The sequence below is a fragment of the Neovison vison genome, chromosome 12, assembly GCF_020171115.1.
Source record: "Neovison vison isolate M4711 chromosome 12, ASM_NN_V1, whole genome shotgun sequence".
NCBI lineage: Eukaryota > Metazoa > Chordata > Mammalia > Carnivora > Mustelidae > Neogale > Neogale vison.
Genome location: NC_058102.1, coordinates 79600348 through 79609268, shown reverse-complemented (window position 1 = coordinate 79609268; position 8921 = coordinate 79600348). Strand labels below are relative to the sequence as shown.

The window sequence follows — 8921 nt, the reverse complement described above, 5'->3', positions numbered from 1 at the left end:
AGTCTATTTTTCCCTCTGTGTATATGAAATATGATTCTCTCAGTCCAGATTGAAGATTTTAGCTGCTCTGATTCAACAATATAAAATGTAAGAAACTAGCATTATTATACTCTGGAGTTGAACAGTCAAAATTCTGCCATTTTTGTGTTTTTGTCCACATATACAATTTAGCTTTAAATTACACTCATAGGGTGGAATTCAGTTAAACAAAATCTTCATTTGTCTGGTTTGTGATCACAATATAATAAGCTCAATTTACATAAAAAGGGAATGAAAATGAATCTTATGACTTAGTCGTTCCATTACTTGTAGATGTCATGTAAGTAGTTCCGTTGAGTATTTTGCCCTGTGCTTCTAACACATCCCCTTATAATTCTGTCTGGAGTACCTTAGTTCAAATGCATAAACACAGGGAAGATATTTACATTTCTTTGCAGGAAAGACTATGTATTTGCTACACCACTGACTTCCATTTCTGCACCTCCCCAGAGGAAGAGGGAAAAGAGGCCCCGAAAACTTGCTGATATTGGTTATTAGGATGTTTAAAAAAGGATTTGTCAGGAGGTCACTGACTTTCTCGTTCTTACCTGCCAGACTAACTAAACCAACAAATTCTTCTCCTTCGAATGCATTCTTCGGGCTGCCTGGACTTTGAAGAGTCACTGAATATTAATATGTTTGGCTCTTTTTTCTGGCAAAGGAGGCTTTCTGAGCTCAACTCCAGAAGAAACCTTCTCTTCTTGCCTTCTGGCAGTCTGCAAATAGGTTAAATCAACCCATACATTTTTTAAAAGTCAATGTTCAATTGATATGCTGAGATTCTGATTTTCAGAGCCTCAGTGGAACATATACTGCTTTTTTTAATTTTAAAAAGAGGTACTTTTGTTTTGCATTCTAAAAAAAATGTTTTTAAGTACAGTTCACATGTAATTTCAGCCATGCTACTTTAGCTCTTGGCTACATTGCTATAATGAGAAATAAAGTTGTCCTAAATAGGAAGAAAAAGAGTATAGTAATCTGAGCATATACACAGATTCTGTATACATCAGCAATTGTAAATAACATAAAACTAAGTATTCTGTCCATTTCTAAAGAAAAGATATTCATGCAAAATCTTCAAAATTATTGACCCTTTCCCTTCCCCATACAGCCCATCACATCTACTCCTTTCTTCCCGTGCATATTTTCACTGTTCTCTGGGTTATGGGTGTCAATCTCTTCCAACAGAAATGATTATTTCTTCAGCCTGACTAAGGATTATAGAGCCTTGCCTCCAAGCTAGGCAGAGAATTTAGACAGTGTGAGCCCCAGTGGCTCAGGTTGGGACATGACAGGCATCACTGGGGCTAGAACAGAAAATCCAGTGATGAAATAATGTCAGGCACACAATTAACCATTCCCCCAGTGGACTTTTCCAGCCCAAACCACTATAGCTCTTGGGCCAAAGGGGCCGGAGGAGATGTTTATTCCCTCTCCTCATTGGGGAAAAAAAGGACAAAAGAAACAACTCAAGGACAAAGAGATGTAAAGTTCACTTTGCCCTTCTTGCCTACATTCTGAGAGGCTCAAAGAGCATCTTTCCACACTGGAATGTGCTTTTTTCCCTAAATCAGTTGCCCAATTTCATGAGTTGGCTTGCAACTCTTTCCCTGCCCTCAATTTCTCAACCCCTTTCACCTGGATTCTCCTTTACTTTCAATCTTGAAGTCACATTCTCTAAAAAGCCTTCCTGATATTCCAGAGCTAGACTAGGTACCCTACACTATGCTCCCAAGGCCCTTCTGTCATTTTTTCAGCTGTCACCTGGAGAATGCCTGAAGATTGAGAAATGGCTGGTATGGAGCGAAGAGAGCAGAGAAAGAGCATGGGATATACAGTTGCTGAGTGAATGAATAAATCACAATTCTACCTCTCCATTTTCTCGACATACACACCCCCCATTCTCTCATATATTCCTTGTCTTTCCCAACTACCTTCCTGATAGCAAAGATAAGAGAGTTTTAGACAGGACACCTGAGTGGCTCAGTTAGTTAAGCATCACTTTTGGCTCAGGTCATGATCTCAGAGTCCTGGAACTGAACCCTGCATTAGACTCCTTGCTCAGTATGGGGTCTGCTTCTCTTCCTCCCTTTGCTCCTCCTCTCTGCTCATGTGCACTCCCTCTCTCGCTCTCCCTCTCTCTTAAATAAATAAAATCTTTTTTAAAAGAGAGAGAGAGAGAAAGAAAGAATTGTACAGGGAAAAAAAAGAAAAACCACTATATTTGGCTTCTGGAGGCTTGAAGTCCTAACTCAGTGATTGTATTATCTGTGCTGGCTTGGACTCAGTTTCCCCCTCAGCATCTTTCAGAATTGTTGTGAAGATAAAAACATAACACACTAGAAAACAGCCTGTAAACTTTAAATTGTCATTCAAATGTAAAATACTCTTATTTTCTCATACTCACCAGTTGAATATAACAGCTGGTATCATTAGATAAAAGTTATCTCTAAAATCTTTGGTAGCTACAACATTCATCCTACTGAATGTATTGGTCAAAAACATAGGAACATATGGAAGAGAACATGAGTTGGTGCCACAAATATCTGGATACCTGAAATCCAATTCAGGAATCAAGGAGGTGGCTCACCTCCATTGGGCCCAAGGCCATGTTTCTTGGCCCTATATATACTGAAAGCCTTCTGGATTCTAAACCCGCCTTTTAGTCAGGCTTATCTCATAATTTGTCCCCACATAAACACCTTGCCTTCTCTGGCCCACACTTATTGCTCCATGGCCCACCACATAGATTGCCCTTCACCTCACCTTTATTGACATCATTAATCCCCAGTACACATATTCTTTTGTAATAAGCTTCTCCCACTAAGTCACACCTGAAGCCCATTCATTGTGGAGAGTCTATTCATATATTCATTCAGTCATTCCATAAGCATTTACTAGCCTCCTACTGTGTGCAAAGCACTGCCCTGGATGTGATGAGGAATACCAAAATGAATGAGACCTGCTCCTTCCTCAGAGGAGCTTATTTCCAAGCAGGGAAGACACAGACTAAATGAACTGTTAGGGGTTCATTGATGTTGGGGGAAGAAAGAAGGAGAAAAGCAATCAATCAATGCATTATGGCAGCATTTGGGAAGGAGTGATAGTTTATAATCAAGGCAACCCAGGGAAGGCTTCACAGACCAAATTTATTTGAGCTAGGCCTCAAGTGAAGAAGAAGGAGGAGGAGGAGGGGAAGGAAGAGGAAGTGGAGGAGGAGGAGAAAGAGAAGAAGGGGGGAGGAAGTACGGGGAGGAGAGGGGGGGAACAGGGAGGGGGAGGGGATGGATGAGGAAGGGAGGGAAGGAGGAGGGAGGGGATAGGGGAAGAGGAGGAGATGGGAAGGGGAGGGAAGGAAGAGGAGAAGGAGGAGGGGGAGGAGAAGGAAGAGGAGAGGGAGAAGGGAAGGGGAAAGGGGGAGGGAAGGAGACAGGGGAGGAGGAGAAGGAGAAGAAGGGGGGAGGAGGAAGAGAATAGGAAGGAGAAGGAGAAGAAGAGGAGAAGCAAACAGAGATTAAATTATTCTGGGAAAAGGGAAAATATGAATTGAAGAACAGAGCCAATTCGGAAAACTATGAGTGATTTGTATAAGGCAGGTAGAGAGACGTAGTAGGACTTTAACCCAGAAAAGTTAAATTGAAGTCAAATCAAAGTATCTTATGGCCATGAGATATATATGTTGTTTTATTCAGATGAGGTAAACGTAGCCCTAAAGTAAACTGAAGGGTTAGTAAATGAACATCCAATAAGTATATATGGAGCAACTTTAGTTGGGACTGTGCCAGGGGCTGAAAATAGAGCAGGAAACATGGAAGAAACGCTACCCTGAAGGAGGCTGAGTGACTGATAAACAGTTAATTCTCAGACAGTGCGGAGGTGGAGATACAGAGTGCTGGGAAATACAGGGTGGAAATACATAATGGGGCAGGAGAGGTATGGTCCAGATATTAGGTCTCATGAGAGAAGAGTTGGTGTGTCTTGTTCACCCTCTCTCACTGGTGATAAGAAAGGGTCTGCCTCATAGTAGATATATGGTAAATAGGTTGACTGATATGAAGTCCATATGAAGTTCCACCTAATCTCAAATCATAAGAATAAATACAGATAACCTGAAGAGGTATTGCAAGAAGGTAGCCTATCTAAAACTTTCAGAAATACAGATTAAGAGTTATTTTTTCATCCCAAGTTCTTTGATTTTCTACTTATCCACACGAATTTACCCTTGTAGTTTGTTAAACCTCCACTGCTGCCAGTGGGTCCTCCCATGGACTTGATACAAAGTAGGTACTCCATAAAAATATATTAAATGAATGTTTGGTAGGTAGATTAATGAATGGATAGATGATGGACTGAGTGAATTATTCATATACAAGAAGCTAGATACATTGAAGAACCTCTACATAATGCTACCTCATTACACACATTTTTCTGGTCCATTGAGATGACTTAGGAGAAGTCAACAAAATTTAAACACTATTTTAAAAAAGGATATGTAAATGTTAATGATGTAGACTCATTCAACAATTACTGCTCCCATCAAGAGAGAGGAGCAAAAATGCAAATTCTATAACTAAAATACAACCCAATATATCATAAAGGAAGACAGTTAAATAATTTAAGCACCATTAGGGAAGAATACCCTACTAAAAATTAACAATGGAAACAATGTGAGGAATATTTTTCTTTAAATATATGCCTTTTTATTAAAAGCATCCACATATTCTCAGATATGTCTTATCCATAGTCTTATCCTCACAGCTCAGCATTTCAAATGCGAAACTTAACTGTTATCAGTATAAAGCATCTGCTTTCCACATATGCCAATTTTTTCAGAAGTTCTTCAAATATCCTATTTTAATGATATCTGAGCCTGCCACATGTTCAGGACTTAGAAAGGCCAGCAGTCAATGAATTTGCATGACATTCAATTAGACCTCTAAAATGTCCTGGACTTCAATGATAATAATTATATTCATAATAATATATGCCATGTGTTGACCTCTATGATATCTTACTCTAAGCTAACCACACAACAAACATTAGTTCTAATAGTCTCAATTTGTTGTACAGTCAGAGCTGGCACTAAAAATACTTCCTCACGGCACTAAAAATACTTCCACTAACCATGGCCCAAATATACCAAAAATCAAGGTACAAGTTGGGTATAAACTGGAGAGCATTATAGACTGTTTCATAGGTCTCCTAATCTGCATATGCTTTAATTCAGAAATTATAAAAATTTTAGGGCCTTACCCTAAAAAAATTATTAAGGATAAATTCAAAGTTTTCCTAAAAGGAAATTTTTTTTCTGGAGTTTCTATAGTAGCAAAATATCGAAAACAATTTTAAATGTCCAACTGCAGCCATGGGAAATTATGTCATGTAAAAAGAAGAGTTGTGGGTGTTAGTATCATAGTCGTGGTTTACAGTTAAGTAGGAAAAGTGTGTTCTAAAATTTTAGGTCATGGGGCGCCTGGGTGGCTCAGTGGGTTAGGTTGCTGCCTTCGGCTCAGGTCATGATCTCAGAGTCCTGGGATCGAGTCCCGCATCGGGCTCTCTGCTCAGCAGGGAGCCTGCTTCCCTTCCTCTCTCTCTCTGCCTGCCTCTCTGCCTACTTGTGATTTCTCTCTGTCAAATAAATAAATAAAATCTTTAAAAAAATAAAATAAAATAAAATAAAATTTTAGGTCAAATGGTACAAATGTGGTAGCACTGTGAAGGACTCTAGTTCTTTCTGTTCACTTACCTGCATTTTCCATTTCATTTTTTCACAACAATCAACTTTTACAACAGCTGATTTTGCAACTTTAAAAATGCTACTTTAATTTTTTATTTAAGTGTAGTTTTACTTTTTAAGAAATTTGCTCATGCCTCAAAAAGATTAGTCTACAATTTAGGTTTGCTGTCAGAGGTGGTGGGATGCTTTAGCCATCTTGTCTTAAGAAAGACACCCCTAGCTTATCACCTCAATCTTTTATATCCCTATAAATTCATAATGTGAACTATTTTAAAAGTTCAAAATATTCATATCTTGAAAAATTACAATACATCCTTTTCATTCCTTCCATTTTTTTTATCCATTTTTTCTTGATTTGATGAGATTGGGTTAACTGAACTCTGAAATCTACCAATGCTCCAAAGTTTCACATACACACCTCCCCACAAAACACACACAAAAGCACGTGTGATTTTTCTATTCATTATTTAATAAAGTCATTTCTAACTAAAGTTTTAACTCAATTTATAATATTTATCAGTTACCAAGGTGATATTTTGCCACCTAAAACAAAAGTAAATCTAAAAGTTAAGTTGTACATTTTTTTTTTAGGCTCCACTCAAGAAAGAGTGCACCAAACACCTTTGCATTTTTCTTTTTTTAAGTACATAACAAAGACCTAGTTTACCAGCTTTATTTTTTTTTTAAGATTTTACTTACTTATTTGATAGAGAGAGCATGAGCAGGGGGGAGGAAAAAGGGGAAAAGGAGAAGCAGGCTTCTGACTGAGCAGTAGGACACGGCCACAGTGGGACTTAATCACCAGGACCCCTGGATCATGATCTTAACTGAAGGAAGATACTTAACTACCCAGGCACCCCTAGCTTTACTTTTTTAAACCTAAACTTAACATTACATTATTTAAATATTTATGATATTTAAATAATCATCAAAATTTACTAAGATGCCAGTATTCATGCACAACTAGAAAACATCCTCCATTTACATCAAATGAGAAACATATTACCATTAATGCGTTAATAGCTCTCAATATTAAGTACTAGAAATAACTGAAATTATTGTGGGGGAAGATTCATCGTGACACTGCTTGGCTCATGTTTCAGACACAATGGAAAAGCAGGTCCACACTGGTGTTAGCATACAAGAGTCAGGTCACTATAGAAAAGGTTTAATAAAAAAGCAAAGTGCAGGGGCACCTGGGTGGCTCAGTGGGTTAGGCCTCTGCCTTCAGCTTGGGTCATGATCCCGGGGTCCTGGGATCGAGCCCCGAGTCGGGCTCCCTGCTCAGCTGGGAGCCTGCTTCCCCCTCTCTCTCTGCCCGCCTCTCTGCCTACTTGTGATCACTCTCTCTCTCTCTGTCAAATTAATAAATAAAATCTTTTAAAAAAATAAAAGTGCATATAGAGATATACAACAATATTAAAGACAAAAAATTAGCTCTATTATGGGGTCCCAACCATAAACTCAAAAGTCTGTATCAACTAGGCCTTTGATGAGCTGTGTATAAATAGTGCAGTTACAGTTATGCTGAAAGTTATTTGAAATCTTCAAAAAAAATTAAAGTGCTCCTGCTAATCCTCAACTGGGCTGGATAGAGTCAACATTTCTGTTACATACACGGATTTAATCATTTGTTGTCCAATCATAGCAGCTGCCCCTTACCATTTATCATAAGGACTTCAACAGTCGGCCTTCTTCAACTTCTACTGTTTCTCGACCATTCTCGACAATTCCCGTTCTAGTGATTTTTCTGCCATTAACAGTTTTAGTAGAAGGTGATATAGATTTGAAGTTAGCAACCCACTACCACCAAAGGTCTTGGAAGAAAATAAAGTAAGTCCCCACGGACCTGGTGAACCAAAGGAAGTAAATCTCTATCAATGAAGAAAATTCTCCTCCAAAAGGTGGAAATCCACTGAAGGCAGAGAAAAACAACCTCTGCCTCACCTGCTTTGGCAGGGACCCATTTGCTTGACCCCAAAAAAGTCCTCAAATGGGTCTTTGAGGAAGCCGAATTAAAATGGGTCCCTTCCACCAAAAAATACCCTGAAGACATGGTCTGGGTTTCGGAAAGTGAAGCCACACTCAAAGGGACTGTCAAAATGTCCTACCTCCACCTCCATTTAATCCTTCTTTGACATATTTACCACAGACGTCCTGTTTTTTAGCATCTAATAACACTTCATGCACCTCAGCTACTTGTTTGAGTTTTCTCTCCACTTCTTGTTTATTCTCAGGATGCCACTTCAGTGCTGATTTCTGATATGTCTTTTTAATACATTTCACTGAGGCATGTCACTGCCCGCCTAGAACTTCAGAGTGATCCAGCAGGCTTAACACGCTGTGGTCGGAGTCTGAGGGCAGAGTCATGGGGGGGCCAGAGCTGTGGGGGGCAGGAGCCGCGGGGCAGTTGGGGAGGCAGACTAGGAACCTCGAGTGGGGGGAGGGGCAGGACCAGAGGCCGGCAGACGTGTCCCCTCAGCTTCAGCACGGGAGTGCTGGCGGCACTGAGTGCCCCTTCTCATGCTCTCCATTCTCTCCCTTTTCCGACAAACAACCGGAAAAGTAACTTGTAACTTCTTTATTCATCCCATTCCAAAGAAATAGATGCTTCTCTAATCCACACAGAACTCCATTTTTAGGAACAAACTTTTCAAGTAAAAACTTTTGTACACGTCTATTCCATCATCTGTTTTAGTTTGCTGGGTCGTGTTTTCCAGAAAATGAGGAATATTGGAAGAAGTCCCAGAAAGACTGGGGCAGGGCCACTATACGTCATGAATTTTCACATAAAATTCTACTTTCAAATAGTTTTATTTTCAGCTTTTTAGTTTGGAAAATGTTACTTTCTGAGGCATGTAACTAAGATCTCCAAACATGACCACAATGGGAGATGCATCTTTGGTCTGTTTGCAGGTGGGACAATTAACATCACTGCTAAAATATATACATATTATATTTATATATATAAAGATATATATATAATATAAAATTATAAATATATACATATACATATATATAATTTTTTAAGTCGGACCACTTACCTAAGGCTAAGGATAAAAACTATACCCACACAAAATTTTACTCTATAAAATAATTGAAATAACAGAAGTGTGGGGGGAAAGGTCAATATGAGTGTATAGGA

At 39.0% G+C, this 8921-nt stretch overlaps 1 pseudogene; it reads right to left on the bottom strand.

Moving 5' to 3' along the window:
- Nucleotides 1-7444: 7444 nt before the first annotated feature.
- On the bottom strand, nucleotides 7445-8146 carry LOC122890942 (annotated as a pseudogene).
- Between the last annotated feature and the right edge of the window lie 775 nt (nucleotides 8147-8921).